Source organism: Macaca nemestrina, chromosome 3 (assembly GCF_043159975.1).
Source record: "Macaca nemestrina isolate mMacNem1 chromosome 3, mMacNem.hap1, whole genome shotgun sequence".
NCBI lineage: Eukaryota > Metazoa > Chordata > Mammalia > Primates > Cercopithecidae > Macaca > Macaca nemestrina.
Genome location: NC_092127.1, coordinates 19,126,657 through 19,147,584, shown reverse-complemented (window position 1 = coordinate 19,147,584; position 20,928 = coordinate 19,126,657).

Below are 20,928 nucleotides of genomic sequence, written 5' to 3'. Positions count from 1 at the left end.
AGATGTTTTTAGATGTGTAGTATTGTTTCTGAGGGCTCTGTTCTGTTCCATTGGTCTATATCTCTGTTTTGGTACGAGTACCATGCTGTTTTGGTTACTGTAGCCTTGTAGTGTAGTTCGAAAGCAGGTAGCATGATGCCTCCAGCTTTGTTCTTTTGGCTTAGGATTATGTTTATTGATTTGCATATATTGAACCAGCCTTGCATCCCAGGGATGAAGCCCACTTGATGATGGTGGATAAGATTTTTGATGTGCTGCTGGATTCAGTTTGCCAGTATTTTATTGAGGATATTTGCATCGATGTTCATCAGGGATATTGGTCTAAAATTCTCTTTTTTTATTGTGTCTCTGCCAGGCTTTGGTATCAAGATGATGTTGGCCTCATAAAATGAGATAGGGAGGATTCCCTCCTTTTCTATTGATTGGAATAGTTTCAGAAGGAGTGGTACCAGCTCCTCCTCATACCTCTACTAGAATTTGGTGTGAATCCATCTGGTCCTGGACTATTTTTGGTTGGTAGGTTATTAATTATTGCCTCAATTTTACAGCCTGCTATTGGTCAATTCAGGGATACAACTTCTTCCTGGTTTAGTCCTGGGAGAGTGTATGGGTCCAGTAATTTATCCACTTCTTCTATGTTTTCTAGTTTATTTGCGTAGAGGTGTTTATAGTATTCTCTGATGGTAGTTTGTATTTCTGTGGGGTTGGTGGTGATATCCCCTTTATCATTTTTTTATTGCATCTATTTGATTCTTCTCTCTTTTCTTCTTTATTAGTCTTGCTAGCAGTCTATCAATTTTGTTGATCTTTTCAAAAAACCAGCTCCTGGATTCGTTGATTTTTTGAAGGGTTTTTTGCGTCTCTATCTCCTTCAGTTCTGCTCTGATCTTAGTTATTTCTTGCCTTCTGCTAACTTTTGAATGTGTTTGCTCTTGCTTCTCTAGTTCTTTTAATTGTGATGTTAGGGTGTCAATTTTAGATCTTTCCTGCCTTCTCTTGTGGGCATTTAGTGCTATAAATTTCCCTCAACACACTGCTTTAAGTGTATCCCATAGATTCTGGTATGTTGTATCTTTGTTCTCATTGGTTTCAAAGAACATCTTTATTTCTGCCTTCATTTCGTTATGTACCCAGTAGTCACTCAGGAGCAGGCTGTTCAGTTTCCATGTAGTTGAGTGGTTTTAATTGAGTTTCTTAATCCTGAGTTCTAGTTTGATGGCACTGTAGTCTGAAAGACAGTTAGTTATAATTTCTGTTGTTTTACACTTGCTAAGGAGTGCTTTCCTTCCAACTATATGGTCAGTTTTGGAATAAGTGTGATGTGGTGCTGAGAAGAGTGTATATGCTGTTGATTTGGGGTGGAGAGTTCTCTAGATGTTTATTAGGTCCACTTGGTGCAGAGCAGAGTTCAATTCCTGGATATCCTTGTTAACTTTCTGTCTCGTTGATCTGTCTAATGTTGACAGTAGAGTGTTAAACTCTCCCGTTATTATGGTGTGGGAGTCTAAGTCTCTTTGTAAGTCTCTAAGGACTTGCTTAATGAATCTGGGTGCTCCTGTATTGGGTGCATATATATTTAGGATAGTTAGCTCTTCTTGTTGAACTGATCCCTTTACCATTGTGTAATGGCCTTCTTTGTCTCTTTTGATCTTTGTTGGTTTAAAGTCTGTTTTATCAGAGACTAGGATTGCAACCCCTGCCTGTTTTGTTTTCCATTTGCTTGGTAGACCTTCCTCCATCCCTTTATATTGAGCCTATGTGTGTCTCTGCACATGAGATGGGTCTCCTGAATACAGCAAACTGATGGGTCTTGACTCTTTATCCAATTTGCCAGTCTGTGTCTTTTAATTGGAGCATTTAGGCCATTCACATTTAAGGTTAATATCATGTGTAAACTTAACACATTATGATGTTAGCTGGTTATTTTGCTCATTAGTTGATGGAGTTTCTTCCAAGCATTGATGGTCTTTACAATTTGGCATGTTTTTGCAGTGGCTGGTACCTGTTGTTCCTTTCCATGTTTAGTGCTTCCTTCAGGAGCTCTTGTAGGGCAGGCCTGGTGGTGACAAAATCTCTCAGCATTTGCTTGTATGTAAAGGATTTTATTTCTCCTTCACTTATGAAACTTAGTTTGGCTGGATATGAAATTTTGGGTTGAACATTCTTTTTTTTAAGAATGTCAAATATTGGCCCCCACTCTCTTCTTACTTGTAGAGTTTCTGCTGAGAGATCTGCTGTTAGTCTGATGGGCTTTCATTTGTGGGTAACCTGACCTTTCTCTCTGGCTGCCCTTAACATTTTTTCCTTCATTTCAACTTTGATGAATCTTACAATTATGTGTCTTGGAGTTGCTCTTCTCGAGGAGTGTCTTTGTAGCATTCTCTGTATTTCCTGAATTTGAATGTCGGCCTGCCTTGCTGGTTGGGGAAGTTCTCCTGAATAATATCCTGCAGAGTGTTTTCCAACTTGGTTCCATTCTCCCCATCACTTTCAGGTACACCAATCAGACGTAGATTTGGTCTTTTCACATAGTCCCATATTTCTTGGAGGCTTTGTTCATTTCTTTTTACTCTAAACTTCTCTTCTTGCTTCATTTCATTCATTTGATCTTCAATCACTGATACCCTTTCAGCTGATTGAGTGGATTATTGAAACTTGTGCATTTGTCATGTAGTTCTCATGTCATGGTTTTCAGCTCTATCAGGTCCTTTAAGGACTTCTCTACATTGATTATTCTAGTTATCCATTTGTCAAATCTTTTTTCAAGGGTTTTAGCTTCTTTGCGATGGGTTTGAACTTCCTCCTTTAGCTCAGAGAAGTTTGATCATCTGAAGCCTTCTTCCGTCAACTTGTCAAAGTCATTCTCCATCTAGCTTTGTTCCATTGCTGGTGAGGAGCTGCATTCCTTTGGAGGGGGAGAGGCGCTCTAAGTTTTAGAATTTTTGGCTTTTCTGCACTGCTTTTTCCTCATCTTTGTGTTTTTATCTATCTTTGGTCTTTGATCATGGTGATGTACAAATGGGGTTTTGGTGTGGATGTTCTTTCTGTTTGTTAGTTTTCTTTCTAACAGTCAGAACACTCAGCTGCAGGTCCATTGGAATTTGCTCGAGGTCCACTCCAGACCTGTTTGCCTGGGTATCAGCAGTGGAGGCTGCAGAAGAGTGAATATTGCTGAGCAGCAATTGTTGCTGCCTGATTGTTCCTCTGGAAGCATCATCTCAGAGGGGTACCCAGCTGTGTGAGGTGTGAGGTGTCAGTCTGCCCCTGGTTGGGGGTGTCTCCCAGTTAGGCTACTCAGGGATCAGGGACCTGGTTGAACTGGCAGTCTGTCCATTCTCAGATCTCAAACTCCATGCTGGGAGAACCACTACTCTCTTCAAAGCTGTCAGACAAGGACATTTAAATCTGCAGAGCTTTCTGCTGCCTTTTGTATGGCTATGCCCTGTCCCCAGAGGTGAAGTCTACAAAGGCAGGCAGGCCTCCTTGAGCTGAGGTGGGCTCCACCCAGTTTGAGCTTCCTGGATGCTTTGCTTACCTACTCAAGCCTCAGCAATGGTGGGCATCCTTCCCCCAGCCTCATCACCACCTTGCAGTTAGATTTCAGGCTTCTGTGCTAGCTATGAGGGAGGCTCTGTGGGTATGGGACCCTCTGTGCTAGGTGCGGGATATAATCTCCTGGTGTGCAGTTTGCTAAGACCCTTGGTAAAGCGCAGTATTAGGGTGGGAGTGACCAGATTTTCCAGGTGCTGTGTGTCACAGTTTCCCTTGGCTAGGAAAGGGAATTCCTTTCCCCCTTACTCTTCTCGGTGAGCTCCGTCTCTCACTCGGTGAGCTCCACTCACTATCCTGCACCCACTATCTGACACGCCTCAGTGAGAGGAACCTGGTACCTCAGTTGAAAATGCAGAAATCACCTGTCTTCTGTGTCGCTCATGCTGGGAGCTGGAGGCTGGAGCTGTTCCTATTTGGCCATCTTGGCACATGTGTCTTTATGGTAGAGTGATCTGTGGGATTGCTGGGTCAAATGATGGTTCTGCTTTTAGCTTTTTGAGAAATTGCCACACTGTTTTCCACAATAGTTGAACTAATCTGCACTCCCACCAACAGTGTATAGGTGTTCCCTTTTCTCTGCAAACTCACCAACATCCATTATTTTTTTACTTTTTCATAATAGCCATTCTGACTGGTGTGAGATGGTATCTCATGGCAGTTTCAATTTGCATTTCTTTAAGGATGATTGATGTTGAGCTTTTGTCCATATGCTTGTTGGTTGCATTATATCTTCTTTTGAAAAGTGTCTGTTCATGTTCTTTGCCCATCTTTTAATGGGGTTGTTTGTTTTTCTCTTGTAAATTTGTTTAAGTTGCTGCTAGATGCTGGATATTAGACCTTTGTCAGATGCATCGTTTGCAAATATATTCTCCCATTCTGTAAGCTGTCTGTTTAGTCTTTTGATAGTTTCTTTTGCTGTGTAGAAGCTCTTTAATTTAATTAGATTCCACTTGCCAATTTTTTGCTTTTGTTGCAATTGCTTTTGATGTCTTTGACGTGAAATCTTTGCCTGTTCATATGTCCAGGATGGTGTTGCCTAGGTTGTCTTTCCAGGTTTTTATACTTTGGGGTTTTACACTTAAGTCTCTAATCCATCTTGAGTTGGTTTTTGTAATAGTGTAGAGAAGAGGTCCAGCTTCAATAAATTGTGCTGGGATAAGAATGTATTCTTTATTCTAGAGATATTCTAATTACACATTTTAGCTATTTTGAAATATATAATAGATTATTGTAAACTATAGTCAGCCTACTGATTTATCAAACACAAGGTCTTATTTCTTCTATCATATTGTATGTTTGTACTCATTAATCAATCTCTCTTCATCCCCTCTGCCCCCGTCTTTCCTGGCCTCTGGTAACCACCAATCTACCCTCTGTCTTAATGAAATCCACCTTTTTAGCTCCCCCATGTAAGTGACAATGTGTGATATTTATCTTTGTGTCCTTGGCTTATTTCACTTAACATAATGACCTCCAGTTCCATCATTGTTGCTGCAAATGACAGATTTTTATTCTTTTTAATAGCAAAAAGAAAATACAAATATTTAAGGTAATGATATCCCAATCACACTGATTTGATCCTTACAAATTACATGAACATATTAAATTACTGCATGTACCTTAAGATATGAATTTCTATTATACATCAATAAAAAATTAAATCTAAAAAAAGAAAGTATTTTTAGTGTTACTGACTCATTTCTCTTTTTGTTTCCATAAAGAAAATCTTTCAGAGAGTCGACTGTACCATCAGTTTCTAACTGTTTTCTATCCTCCAATTCTCCCTTTTGGCCTCTCTGTGCAAATTCAGATTTTAAGGTTAGCAGTGACTCACACATTACTAAATCCAGTGACCAGTTCTCAGCCCTGTTCTTTGTTGACCTATCAACAACATTAGACCAGGTTGATAATTCCTTACTCCTTAATACATTTTATTCACTGGCTTTCTTTCCCTGATTTTCCGCCTACCTCAATAGCTGTTTGGTTTGGTCTTTATTGCAGTTTTCTCTTGATCATTCAGTTCATTTCATATTAGTGTGGCGGGGTTGGTGGTTCATTTTTCATTACCTTAAAATGTAATAAAACTATTCACTGTTTCTAGCCTATTAACAAACCAAACTTGGTTTGCTTTGATACTGTGGTTACAGGTTTGTTTTAGTGTAAATATCTTATGATCAGAACTACTGGAAGAGATCAAAGAGGACTGAGTCAAAACAGGAAAGCAGATGACCCAACTGAATTGAATATACTCATCAAATCATCACAGAGTTAGACTCACTGGTTACTCCTGGCTTTTTTCTTCAACACAATTCAGCTTAAAATGGACAGACTGCCATAAGAAGTACCCCTGCTTAGATGCTAAACCAGCTGACAGAGGAATTTCCAGAGCAATTTAAAAACACTAGTGCTCTAGTAATTCCAAAACACTGTCCTCAAACATCTGCACAGGTGAACTCTGGTCACAGGTTTGTAGGGAGACCTGAGTGATTAGGAGTCATCACTTGGGCAGTGATAAGTTTGCACTTCTCTAATTTCACTGTTGGGAGTAGCTGCAGAAGCACTACAGACAAAACTGACTCCGGAGAACCTAAAGTTGGGTGAAGGCAATCTCAAAGGAAAACAAAATAATGAAAACATCCTAGAGTTTGAGAGAAGGATCAGAACTCTAAATATTGATTTAGGGCTACCAGCTTATAAAAGTAAGCATTGGAGTTTGAAGTGAAGATGAGCTCACTCAAGACAAAGACCACACAGTTTTCAGCATGCTTAAGGAATACAGGGAAGAATAAGAGGGAATGGGCACGTACTCAATATGGCAGGTATTTGGAGAGCTCTTGCATATCATGATTAAAACTATAAAGCTGCTGGTTATGGTGGTGTGCACCTGTGCACTTGTGGTCCCAGCTGCTTGGGAGGCTGACATGGGAGAGGATTTTGTGTCCAGCCTTGGCAACATAGAGAGAACCCATCTCTAAAAACAAACAAAGTACACAAAAAACCATATTGCCAACCAAAGCAAACACAACCTCTGCCCTACGCTTGAATAGCTTATTTTGTTTTATTTATTTATTTTTTACAATCAGAAAACTCTGCCTCAGACCTGAAGAACTGGACTTTGAATTTATGTTCCTTCAGGGGTCCTTAGGAATAGTTCTTAAACTTTACGAGGCCACAAACTCGTTGAAAATTTAATGAAACCTATGTATCCTTCCCCAGAAAAACAAAAATGAGCGTAAAGAAACAGACATACCTCTGAAAAAGGAAATCAGAAGCCTCTTGGGTGCTGGTAATAGTCACAGAGAAAGATATGGCTGGTAATTTCTTGTGTTCAGTTTGAGCTTTTCTGTTGCTTTCTTATTTCATTCCCTTGAGATTTTGTTGTTATGAGTAAACAGTACTGAACTCCTGGTTAGGGTTGCTAAGTTTTATTTTCCAATTTTATCACTGCCTTTTGTAATTGTGTCACATACATGCTTTCTCTTAATTAAACATAATGCTATTTATGCTACCTATGTTCTATTTTGGAGAGAACAGAACATGTTGAATTGGAGCAACATACCTACAAAACTGGTAAAATGAACAATACTAATACTTGATAGTAGAATCGAACCAAGCTGCCTTTCCTAGATAATTTAAATTAGAGGGAGTAAATTGCTCTTAAAGCTTCAGAAAGTTTACATGTACGTAAAGAACTTTTTTTTTATTTAACAAAATACCTTTTATAAAATTTAATGAAGATTTTAAAATAGCAAATTTGCTTTACATCTCCTTTTACATATAAAAGTAAGAGACAAACACAGTTCAGTCTGTTTGTAGGCGAGATATGCAACAATGTGTAAAGTATGTACAGAAAGAAGAATTCTGTTTTAGATGGCAGTAGCAAGGAGGGAAAGAGCAGAGGGAAATATGAGGTCAAGGGTAATGCCAAGATTCAAGTCAGAATAGATAAATTGAAAATTTGATCTGAACATCTAATGTTGACTGACAATGTTTTAGACACAGGAGCCAGACATCATTTACTGCAGATTCAACAGAGGTCAAAGATTAACTTCCTTAATAAAAAGAGCCACAAATATTGCAGCAATTAAATCTACTAAAATATTAAAAGTTAGCCAAGTTTAAGATAGATATTGGTTATAAGGGTAATATAAAGAATCACACAGACAAATTAGCGTGATCTAAAATGTTATCACTCTGACTCCAGGTCTTAACACAGGATGTTGGCCACCTGAGTGACAAATTTGTTGTAGCAAAAGTAGAAAGATACCTGTAAACAAATGAGTTCAAATGATAATATAATCATTCTAGGCCGGGCGCGGTGGCTCAAGCCTGTAATCCCAGCACTTTGGGAGGCCGAGGCGGGCGGATCACAAGGTCAGGAGATCGAGACCACAGTGAAACCCCGTCTCTACTAAAAATACAAAAAATTAGCCGGGCGCGGTGGCGGGCGCCTGTAGTCCTAGCTACTCAGGAGGCTGAGGCAGGAGAATGGCGTGAACCCAGGAGGCGGAGCTTGCAGTGAGCCGAGATCGCGCCACTGCACTCCAGCCTGGGCAACAGCGTGAGACTCCGTCTCAAAAAAAAAAAAAAAAAAAAAAAAATATATATATATATATATATATATATATATATATATATATATATAATCATTCTAGAAACTGAAGGCATAGATGGTGCTATTTTCTGTAAGTTTGTAAAATTTTTCCATTTTTGTATCTTGTGTTCTCCCTTTTTGTGTATATGCGTATATAAACACATATATAGTAGTAAGTTGTATAGTCACTTGAGTTATTCCTATATTTTTTTCTTGAATATTTTCATACCAGTATCAGTACTTGCACACAATTTATATGCTGTTTAAAAAGCAGACATAGTAGCTACACAAATTAAAATGAGCTTATACCTAGTCTTTGAAGGACATGATAGATTTCTCCTTTACTTTAAATACCCAATAAGTTTATCTACCTCATTTACTCATATACACATCTTAAGGTTGTGGTGGTAGAAAATCATGTTAGTTCAACATGGTCAACAAAAGTAGAGATGATGTAGGAATAACAGTAAAAGACTCTGTGGGAAAATTATCTGTGACAGTGTAATCATCTATTAAGACACAGGCCCGGAGTATAGCACAGATGGGCAGGTAGAATATGCTCCCTTTGGGGAGATTCAATAGCTGTGTAAATAATCAATCCAGGATTATTAGTCCTGGCTTCATATTTCATATAAAATCTTGGATTAAAATTGCCTATAAGCCAGGTGCAGTGGCTCATGCTTGAAATCCCAGCCCTTTGGGAGGCTGAAGCAGGAAGATCGCTTGAGCACAGGAGTTCAAGATTAGCCTGGCAAACATAGTGAGATTCCATCTCTACAAAAAATAAACAAAGTTAGCTGGGCATGGTGTTGCACCTGTAGTCTCACTGACTTGGGACACTAAGCCAGGAGGATTGCTTGAGCCCAAGAACTTGAAGCTACAGTGAGCCATAATTGTACCACTGCACTCCAGCCTGGGTGACAGAGTAAGACCCTGCCTCTAAAACGTAAGAAAAAATATATCTGTAATTGTAAATAAATATAATTAAATGGTAAAACACAAACTAAAAATAAAAAATAACACATTTATTGTACAGAACTTTCTAACAAGCATTTAAACTGAAAAACTGTTTTATAAGAAAGCACAGAAAAATTACTAATACATTTAAAGACTGTTTTCTATTTATTAATATTTTTGTTCCACTTTAAAGCTATTTTCCAGAAAGTAAGTATTCAGTATTCAATTAAACTTTTATAGTTTAAATGTTTCTATGCATTTTGACATTCTTATACTGTAGCCAAGTAACAATTAATTTGACTAGTGTTTAAAAATGTTTAAGGAAAATTAATTTAGTATGTATTGAAACTAATTTTATTTTAAATAAGCATGGACATGTCCCATAAACTTCCAGATATACATGCCCTAAAGATATAGCAGAATGCGTATTACCAACGGAAAAGTTGCCGGTGTCAATTATTTTTTTTTTAAATGGAGTCTCGCTGTTGCCCAGACTGGAGTGCAGTGGTTGAATCTTGGCTCACGGCAACGTCTGCCTCCTGGGTTCAAGTGACTCTCCTGCCTCAGCCTCCTGAATAGTTGAGATTACAGGCATCGAACACCACACCCAGCTAATTTTTGTATTTTTTGTATTTTTAGAGGAGACAAGTTTTCACCATGTTGGCCAGGCTGGTCTCGAACTCCTGACCTCAGGTGATCTGCCCACCTCGGCCTCCCGAAGTGCTCAGATTCCAGGCATTAGCAACCGCGCCCTGCCCGCATCTGTGCCAATTTTAGAGAATAATATACATGTATTTACTTACTAGGTATCTTCACCTGTATGTCTCCCACATACCTGGGACTAAGTTCTTAGCCAATGTCATTATCTCTTCCCTAAATCTATAATTTTACCTGTTTCTTTGACTTTGTTAGTGGCACAGTATGTATCCTTCCAGAGAACAATGCATCATCTTCAGTTACTCCACCTTCCCTCACACTTACAGCAAATTACTCAGACTCTACCTTTGTCTGCCACTCACATAATTTCAGTCATCTACCAACCATTTTCCTAGTCTATGATTTCCTCTTCCTTCAATCCAGTATCTATACTTTTATGACAATTCACTTTGCAAAATGCAACTTTGACCTATTAGTACCTTGATTTCAGCCTCTTGGTGACCTCTTCCTGTCCACAGAATAGAATTGGGCTCTTTACTAGAGCATGAGAGTCTCTTCATGATGTGGCACCTGCTTTTGCCTCCAGGTGCATTCCTTTTACTCTGCTTCATGCTTTGCATCCTAACAGCATTGCAAGATGCTCACTTCTCTGTCATCACACCAATAACATACACTTACAGTTTTCTCCTTGGAATGCTGCCTCTCCTTGATTGGCTATTAAACGAAGGCATGGTATTTAAAATCCAAGGTGAATGATAAAAATAAAATAGAACAACTATGAATGTATCTCTCCTATGACGCTTTCTTTTCCCTGAACAGGCCATTTTGACCCCAAGACTGAATTATTTACCTCTTCCTTGTTATTTTGTTAGTTCATGCATATTGTTAATGCTTCTCCAGTTTCACTTGGTATATTTTAATTATTATTTATAAGTCCAGTTTTTTAAAAGAAGGTAAGTTTCTCTGTAGAAGGAAATGTGTCTTCCATTCTTGTAACTTGCATTCAGTTTCAACACGATTGTAAAATCTACTTCTAGTAACTGACTTCAATGCTTGTCTCATCCAGCCTTCCATTTAATGGGATCCACTTTGAGACCATTTGAAATAAAACGTTTGAGTGGTAAGACAATCTTTTTCAATCATGCAAAACCTAACATAAAGCATAATTATAAATAAAATTATAACTACTCACGTATGCTTCGGTGTCTTATTGAGAATATGTTATTGACATTGGATGACCATATGTGCAATTTCAGTAGCTGGCGGAAGCATACACCAGCTGGTTTGTGTCATTGTGCTTATTGGGAATATTACTTTTATAGTGATAAGTACTATAAATTTGATTTTATTAATTTCTTATTAGATTGTTATTCATAAAATTTGTCTGTATACCAGATGGTACAAATTGATCTCAATGTACCCACTGGTATAATGTATAGCTCTGTAAAAAACAGAACGAGTTTTGCTGCTAATCTCTCTTAATGAAACTAGAATGATGTCTGTCACATATTTTTCTTTCTAAAAATTCTATTAAATCTAACCCTTTCACTGATGGTGGATCAGTTACCTTGATCATCCTTCATGCCTACCATGACTTTGAAATAATCTGAAACTCTGGCTTTAATCAACTATAGCAATTTTGGATTGATTATGTTTATGAAGCAGAGATGAGTTCAGTCATCTATTTAGTGTACTAGATATTAAAATGTGAATGTTATGCCAGTTTTGGGACTGCAAGCATATCATGAAATACATAGATATAATATTCAAAGGAGTAGTCAGTATTGATGAGGTATTTTACGGCTTCACCCTGTAGCCTTCTCAATGTAATCAGAGTAGGAACTTTTCTACATTTAAATTCATTGCGTACCCACTTGTATTCTGGTTGACACTGGTTACCATGATTACAAAGAGCAACTCATCCACAGTATATATTTGTTTGTGACTGTGTCATGTACTGCTTAGGCTTTCAACAAAAAATATGACTTAACTTTTCTTCATATTATCTACCTTCAGTAAAACATACTTTGTATCCTTTTATGATAAATATTCACAAACCAATACATGTATTTTTTGTACTCAGTTGTGGTGCTCCAATGTTTATGTGAAAGCTGTTAATTCAACAATTCTTCAAAGAGTTGTCTCACTCCCTTTGGCTCAGTTCTACTCTCACATAGGCATTCTAGTTTGTCAATGCTCCTTTCTAAAATTTGGCCCAAAGTTCAAAACACAATATTCTGTTGGCAGAGTCAGAGGACTGATCATTGCTTTGTTGTTGTTGTTGGCTGTGCATTTATATATCAATGCTTTCTAAAATCACATGAACCTTTATGGCAACTATGTGACACATACAACTTGCTGAGCTAAGAAGGAACAAAATGTTTAGACCAGGTGCAGTGACTCACATCTGTAATCCCAGCACTTTGGGAGGCCAACATGGGAGGAACGCTGGAGCTCAGGAGTTCGAGACCAGCCTGAGCAACATGGCAAGACTACATCCCTACCAAAAATACATTAAAAATTAGCCAGGTGTGGTGGTGTGTGCCTATAGTCCCAGCTACTCAGGAGGCTACGGTGGGGTGATTGCTTGAGCTCCAGAGTTCGAGACTGCAGTGAGTTATGATCACACCACTGTACTTCAGACTAGGTGACAGAGTAAGATCTTGTCTCAAAAAAAAGTTTATGTTTCTTTTCTCTTCTTTTTTTCTTTTTCTTTCTTTCTTTTTTTTTTTTTTTTTTTTTTTGATGTGTCCTACCATTCATGCACATTTCTGTCATGCTACAATTTTTCTTTTGGTGTAATGTAAGATTTAGAATGTAAGCCAAAAATAAAATTCTAAAGCTTCCAACCATCTGAATAGACTTCCTCCTCAGCCAGGGCTCTGTTAAAATTTAACCCGAAAGACTGGTTCAGGCCATGACGGGAAGTGGGGGTCAGACATGCCTCATCATACCTATCCAGCATTAACATCAACACAGACTCTAAGTCTGACATGAAACATTTTACAACCTGTTCTTTCGGAAGTCCGTTACCTGGAGGCTTCATCTGCATGACACAACTTTGATCTCCAGGACCTCTTCTTGCAACTGAGACATTCCTTTCTATTGATCCCAGGTCTTTGGATAAACTCAACCAATTGTTAACTAGAACAATTTTAAATCTACCTATAACCTGGAAGCTCCCCATTCAAGTTGTCCTGTCTTTCTGGACCAAATCAGGGTATTTCTTAAGTGTATTTGATGGAAATCTCATGCCTCTCTAAAATGTATAAAACCAAGCTGCACCCTGACTACCTTGGGCACATTTCTCAGGATGTCCTGAGTGCTGCGTCATGGGCCATGGTCGTTCATATTTGGTTCAGAATAAGTCTCTTCAAATACTTTACAGAGTTTGACGCTTTTCATTCATTAATTCAGAAAAATTATTATTTGTTTTCTTTTGTTAGACTAGGTTCATATTTTACCCATCTAAATCTATTTGTTTATTTAAGTGTAAAAATTGAGGAGAGGAATGGTGAGGTCGGCCAACTCTTTGTTAAGGCAATAGATGATATAGGTTGAATCCCAATTGAAACTGAAGCATTTTCTCTTCCTCATAAGATTTTTATCTGAGAGAGATAGAGAAAAATCATGGCTTCACCCTTTGGTCCCATCTTGTTTGGAGGGCATCCCCAGAGCCCAACCTGGCTTTCACACTACTCGTGGTAGGTTCTCCTTGCGGGCTTAAACTTAAAATGATATGTTTCATTTTTCTAAATGCAATTTAAAAAGGAGTATGCTTGTGCTCCTCCTCTTGGTGTCTGTCTTAAAGGAGCTTTTCCTCTGAAGCTGGGCAGTGATCTCACTCACCTGGTGTCACAGCACAGTGGGCTTCTTCCCTCAGTCTTTTTACCAATGTCCCAGTCTCCACTTTTGGGCAGATAAAGGGATGAATACATTTAAATGGTAAATCTGATACTTCTGGACTAGCTTTTACATTTAAATGTGATTGTGTTCTTAGAAATTCAGAATCCAAGAGGCTTTTAAAAATCCTCTTCCATAGCCCTCCTTTCTTAAGTATTCTTTTTTTTTTATTATTTATGATTATTATTATACTGTAAGTTCTAGGGTACATGTGCATAACGTGCAGGTTTGTTACATATGTATACTTGTGCCATGTTGGTGTGCTGCACCCATCAACTCGTCAGCACCCATCAACTCGAAATTTACATCAGGTATAACTCCCAATACAATCCCTCCCCCCTACCCCCTCCCCATGATAGGCCCCGGTGTGTGATGTTCCCCTTCCCGAGTCCAAGTGATCTCATTGTTCAGTTCCCACCTATGAGTGAGAACATGCAATGTTTGGTTTTCTGTTCTTGTGATAGTTTGCTAAGAATGATGGTTTCCAGCTGCATCCATGTCCCTACAAAGGACACAAACTCATCCTTTTTCATGGCTGCATAGTATTCCATGGTGTATATGTGCCACATTTTCTTAATCCAGGGATCTAATTAAACTAAAGAGCTTCTGCACAGCAAAAGAAACTACCATCAGAGTGAACAGGCAACCTACAGAATGGGAGAAAATTTTTGCAATCTATTCATCTGACAAAGGGCTAATATCCAGAACCTACAAAGAACTCAAACAAATTTACAAGAAAAAAACAAACAACCCCATCAAAAAGTGGGCAAAGGATATGAACAGACATTTCTCAAAAGAAGATATTCATACAGCCAACAGACACATGAAAAAATGCTCATCATCACGGGCCATCAGAGAAATGCTTTCTTAAGTATTCTTGTTAACAAACACAAAGTGCAGCATTGACACAAGTTTAAAATGTTAAAGCAATAGCTGGGTGCGGTGGCTCAAGCCTGTAATCCCAACACTTTGGGAGGCCGAGACGGGCAGATAACGAGGTCAGGAGATCGAGACCATCCTGGCTAACACTGTGAAACCCCGTCTCTACTAAAAAACACAAAAAACTGACCAGGCGAGGTGGCGGGCGCCTGTAGTCCCAGCTACTCGGGAGGCTGAGGCAGGAGAATGGCGTGAACCTGGGAGGCGGAGCTTGCAGTGAGCTGAGATCCGGCCACTGCACTCCAGCCTGGGCGACAGAGAGAGACTCCGTCTCAAAAAAAAAAAAAAAAAAAAAAAAAAAAATGTTAAAGCAATTTAATGTTGTCTTTCTAACTCAGCCTTATCACAATTCACTGGAATTGTTTTTGAAAACAAGATTTATAGATGAAAATCCATCTCACTTTAAATAGCTCACAAGCCTGTAGCTACATCCTGACTGAGTCCTAAGTCTCCTCTGGAATTTTGAGTCTATGATGCAGACAATGGGTTGTACCAAGTTTTTTAGACATCACGGGCAAATCTCTGTCTCTGGGAGGCTTGATGCTACATATGAAATCAAAAATTCAGCTGTGTAGAAAAGATAACATCATTTTCTTATAAATGAAAATCAATTCCTATAGTGACGTTATTTTATAGGGTAGTTAAAACTAGGCTAATTGAGAATTCTACTCCATTTCACCTGGAGGTGTTTCACATTCTTTCTTATTCCACAGCGTTGCTGAGAACGTATCACCTGTGTGGATTACCATCGAGCTCCTCTAGACTGTTTCTCCTGGGCATCTTGCTGTCTCCTGGACTTTACCTGCAAAGAAAATACAGTTTTCCTCCCATATCCTTTCTCTTGCCATCTGGAGAATATCCTGTTTCCATCACTTTCATTTCCTCTGGAATATGCCACAGATGCAAGACCCTGCTCTCCCCAGGACCCACGCTGTCCACTCATCTCTTTCTTCTGTCTTGATACTCTCTTTTCTCTATCCTTCCAGGCAAGGGGAACTTTGTGCTGTGTTTGGATATTGGGAGTTTTGAGCAGAAAGTTGTTCTGCTTTTCATAATGTAAAGCTGCCATTCATCATTCAAAGTTGTTCTCCTGAGATCTGGGCTTTTGAATCTCAAAAGTTAAGAACTGATGTTTTAGCTTTACCATCTTTCTGATGTGTCAACGCTTTTATGAGTCAACAATACAAAGAATGTCCTAGAGACTGCCTAAATAGAAAAAAATAAAACATACTGGATAAATAATAAAAAATATTATTCTTTTGCAGACATATGATGAATATACATATGTACACACGTATATGTGCCTATGTACGTAACCTTGCAAAATTCAGATGTTGTCTTCCAGTTCTAATAAAAACATAACATGATTTAAAAGTGTTGTTGTTGAGTTTCTAAGGTTCTAGTCTCACCAAGAAAGAATAGTAAAATACTGCCAAATTTGTTTACAAATTGCAATCATTTACTAATGCAACCAATATGCCCTATTTTCAATTTCACTTTTGAGGCACTAAAGAAGATAATGTATTTTAAAATGTCAAATTCAGTGACTCTGAGACAATATATCATTCTCAGAATGAAAATTATGTTTTTTCTTCCACATTCTCCCCCCACCCAGGAATAGTAGAAACATGAAAAATACACACAGGTTTCATGAATCACTCCTGGTTAGTGCCGGTCACTGCCATCACTTAATGGAAGGTATGGTGAATCTGCTGTGCCCCTAAAAGCTACTTTCCCAAATGGCAGAATTCTATGAACTTTCCTACTGCTCTTGGTTTCTTTCAGAATCATTCATTGCTATAATTGCCTAAATATGCCACTATCATGCAAATACAACTGTGTAGGAGGTCTGAAGAATATTCCCTTCCTCCAGCCACTGCTATGGTGGGTAAAGCATGGCATATTCTAAATACCAGAGCAGTCCAGGTATCCACTGAATATTTCATAGGAGGAGAAATGGCAGCTTTTCCAGATGTTAAGAATCAGTTTTTGTGGTGTTATACATCAAGTGGCTGGCTCTTTTCTATGTATACACATCTAGTCATTTGCCCATGGCACATCTTCAATGCCAATAGTATTGGACCACAGAGAATTCAGTATCAATGTATGCTTTTACCAGAACCAGCTCTTCCCCATTTGAATCTTGAAAAGAAGAAGCACTGTCTTCTCTCCATCTCAGGGCCTAATGCATTTTCTTTCTGCAAGACTCATCACTTTCTAGAGTGACTAGTAGTTTGCCTATTTCCATCAGGTAAAACAAAGAAAAAATAACAGTCACAAAACTGTTACTATAGTTTATCCTATTGAAAAAGACTAAGTAGTTGAACCAAAATGAATTAGGCCTAATTTTTCATAATTAAGTCTCAGAGTCAAGGTGTCAATGAGAAGTAAACCCTAACTCTAAAGACAAACTTGAGACAGAGGACCTGGTGAGAAAGGGGCTTTGCTGTTGATATCAGGAAAAATGAGAATTGGGTGCTGTGAGGTGATGTGATTGTGAGGTTGTGTGATACACTGAGACAAGATTTATCACACGGCATACACATTTGAATATCACCGATAATGGGCCTCATCATAGTTAAGCTATAGTTCGAGAAGAATCACTAGCATCTAAGTCACCAGCCACATCTACTCCTGGAGAAAACCTTATGATAGGGCAACAGTGGTCGATGCTATCAGCTTCTTTTTTTAATGGTGTGTACAACTAGTAGTCTCTGTTCTTTCCAGTATCTGACTTGAGATCTCAATTTGATCAGCTTATGCGTGGACAAGGGAGGCTTATGATAAAGTTTTCTATTTGCCCTTAATTTCTTAGGCTATTTTATGAGATGGCAGCGATGATCTAACATTACTGGCTCTTTGTGGAACCATGCTGTCTCCTGTTTATCACAGTTTCATTTTCTGTAGACAAAATGCTAACTAAACTTGGCCCAGTTTTATGCTCTTCTCATCTTTACTGTGTAAAGTTTCAGGAAATTTTCTTTTTAGACCTTACATTTCATTTAATAAATCACATGGAAATTGACAACTGTAAAAATATTTAGTGATTTTATTTTGATATGGCACATTTCAATTTATGGTATAATTAGGTATCAGTGAAACCTCAATAATTTTTTTTTAAAAAGTTTAAGCAACGCTATTTCAAATTTTTGCATTTGTTGATTTCATTTTGTAAGAGACAATGATCGCTTTTACCTTAAAATGTCATTTCTAGAGAAATAATTCAATGTATTTACTTTTCAAAGTCTTACATCACTTGTCATCGTGAAAGTGCATCCCATTATCAAAAGCTTTCCAGAATATTGAGTTTTTGTTAATTTATAGAATAAACAGAAATTTAGAACAACAATATGTAATGTTAATTCACTGTATTTAATTTGTAAAAATTATACCTTGGTTCATTGTTCTTTAATAATTGTGTCTACTGATACAATATCATATATCACTCTTAGGTGGATATAATGAAAATTAATAAATATGTATTAATTGAAAAAATGTATAGAAGATGTTGATATATATACTTAGGTCAACTATATTGTAAGCTTAAAGCACACTAATAGTATTTAATCCTGGTTTTTATATACTACATTAATTCTGTGTTATCATTTTATATATGTATTATATGTAATATATACTTAATATATAAATTTAATTTATTAAGCTTTTAAAAGCACTTCTGCTCCTAATAAAATAGTAAATAAGAATATTGTAATAAACTTACTTATTCAGCAGATTTTATGATGCTATAATAAGGAAAAGAATGAAAAATATTACCTTAACAACTTCATAATAGATGCCAAGAACTGTATTACGGAGAAAAAACATAACTTATTTGCCTTAATTCAAAGCCAACATTCTTTATGAAGTGAATTAGAAAGAAAGACTAAATTTTTGTTGGGATACTTGTTTCATCAGAGACAGAATGATAATTTCAGTAATCATTCAATATAAGTTTATTAAAATGCTCTGCCATATAATAATCTTTATCTGAATAGAATTAGCTTTCTTGTGAATCATGAAATATATACAAAACCAAGTTAAAAAACACTCTGTTTCTATCTAGACTACCAAATTCCCATTTAATATTTTCAAAATTGTTATATATTAAAGTTATCTTTCGATAGAATCAAAATGTTCCTCCACTTGATAGTGTCTTTAACACAGTAGGTAAACCACTAGATATACTAGATTCGATACAACATTAAATGATTTGTAGTTGCGCAGTGAAGAGAATGCAGTGGCTCCAGGCATAACATAAGGAACATGGAGATTGCATGTTTTCACTGAATTTCTAATCTATAAATTTACTTTTTCTATTAAAATTTTTTTAACCAGAAGATAAATTATTGGACATTTTGAATGTTCCCAATGATTTAACTTAAGTTGAATACAGAAAAACAATATTCAGAAATATTAAACCCATCAGTTTTAATTATTTACCAAATAATAATGTTAATTTAGAAAACACTGTGATAAAAACAGAACCTGTCCTAGTTTACTATCAAAGTATTAAAGTATTTTTATTAAAAATACTTATAAAGGTAACTAAATCTTTAACCTCAGACTGGAAAAGTACTTTCTCTGCTATTAAATAAGGAGTACAAAATAAGTTTCATTTTTTTAATCTTTGTATTAGATTCTGTCCAGTTACACTTACTTCATGGAAGAAATGGAGAAAATCTAAAGCAAAAAAAAAAAAAAAAACAAACCCAAAAAAACAAAAACAAAACACACACACGCACAAAACTTGATATTATATAGCCTCTCTTCTCCTTGATTATTCTTGTAATAAAGAAGATATTAGATTCTAAAAACAAAAATTAATTTAAAAAATTAATACAACCCCTCCTCATACTTTCGGAGAAAGAAAATTGTTTTCAAAGCAGGCAGTCTGTGAGGCCTTGTATGTTTTTATTGCGCCAAATAGATGGCTTTACCCTTTTCAAGATTTTAGTGAACCTTTGCTGACAGGAACTCTTAGTTGTCATTCCCCGCCCCTCGTTCCCAAACATCTAGACTGTAAAATTTGATTCCAGCCTGTCAACCATTAAGCAGCAATAATTATTTCTGAAGTAGTGAAGGTGAAGTGTGATAGCCATTTCATATCAACGACCTTTTCCAAGCTTCGTAAAACTTTCAGGTTTCTTTTTCTTTCTCTACTTCTTATGGAACAGTCAGAGATAGAACAAAGCTAGGGAAAACAGAACCTAGGCTTTTCTTTTGTGCTGCATGTTTTTTTTTTGTTTGTTTTCTTGCACCAAACTATCCCTTTAAAATTAGGCTTGGTAACAATAGCAAAAACTGAAACACAGTTTATAGTTTCCCAGGCTCTTTAAACGTGATTTTGATATGTGATTGCCCTTAATGAGAACACTGGTCTTAGTTTATTTAAAACAACAACCACAAGACTTGTAATTTAGTTTGCAGAATAATTATTGAAGATAAATTTTACAGATTGTGGAGAGCATCCTATTACTGCTGCCGTGGGGCCTTAATATCTATTATATCATTGGTTAACCATGGAAGGTACATTTATTGACATTATTTAGAGAGATGTTATTCATTCAGTTAAAATAGTAAAAAAAATTCTGGTCTTTAAGAGTTTTTAGTTAGAAGTAATACTGCAAATTTTTATTATTTTCTTTAAAGACAGACTTTGTATTATTAGACCAGTATTTCTAAAAAGTAGATAAATAGACTTTAGAATCACTTGAGTTGATGTCAAAAATGCACATTCCTGAGTTCAGTCTTTCAAATCAGAAAGTGGGAGGCCAGGAAGACTACAGCATTTACATTTTTTATAAGACTTAATATCTCCATCCCTTATTGTGATGCTAATGTACACTAACATTTGAAAACTATTGGTTTAGACATAACTTAGAAGTCATGTTTCAATAGCCTTAGGAAAAACAAGCCGTGGTAGATCAATTTCTTTTCCTTTTAAATTAAAATAATAAACTTTGTAAAAGGGGGCAAGATGGTTTTAATTTTTATTGTATAAGTTTAGAAAAATGCATGCTGGAAACACGAAGAATGGATTGCTATGGTCTGAATGTTTGTGTCTCCCCAAAATTCATATGTTGAACTCCTAACCCCCAAGGTGTTGTATTAGCTTTTTGGAAGGTGATTAAGTCAAGGGAGTGTAGCCTCGTGAATGGGACTGATGGCCTTACAGAAAAGGCTCCAGTGAGCTACTTTGCTTTCTCTACCATGTGAGGATTCAGCAAGAGGATGCCATCTACAAATCAGGAAATGGGCCCTCACCATATACCAAATATGCTGGAACCTTGATCTTGGGCTTTCAGCTTCTGAAACTGTGAGCAATA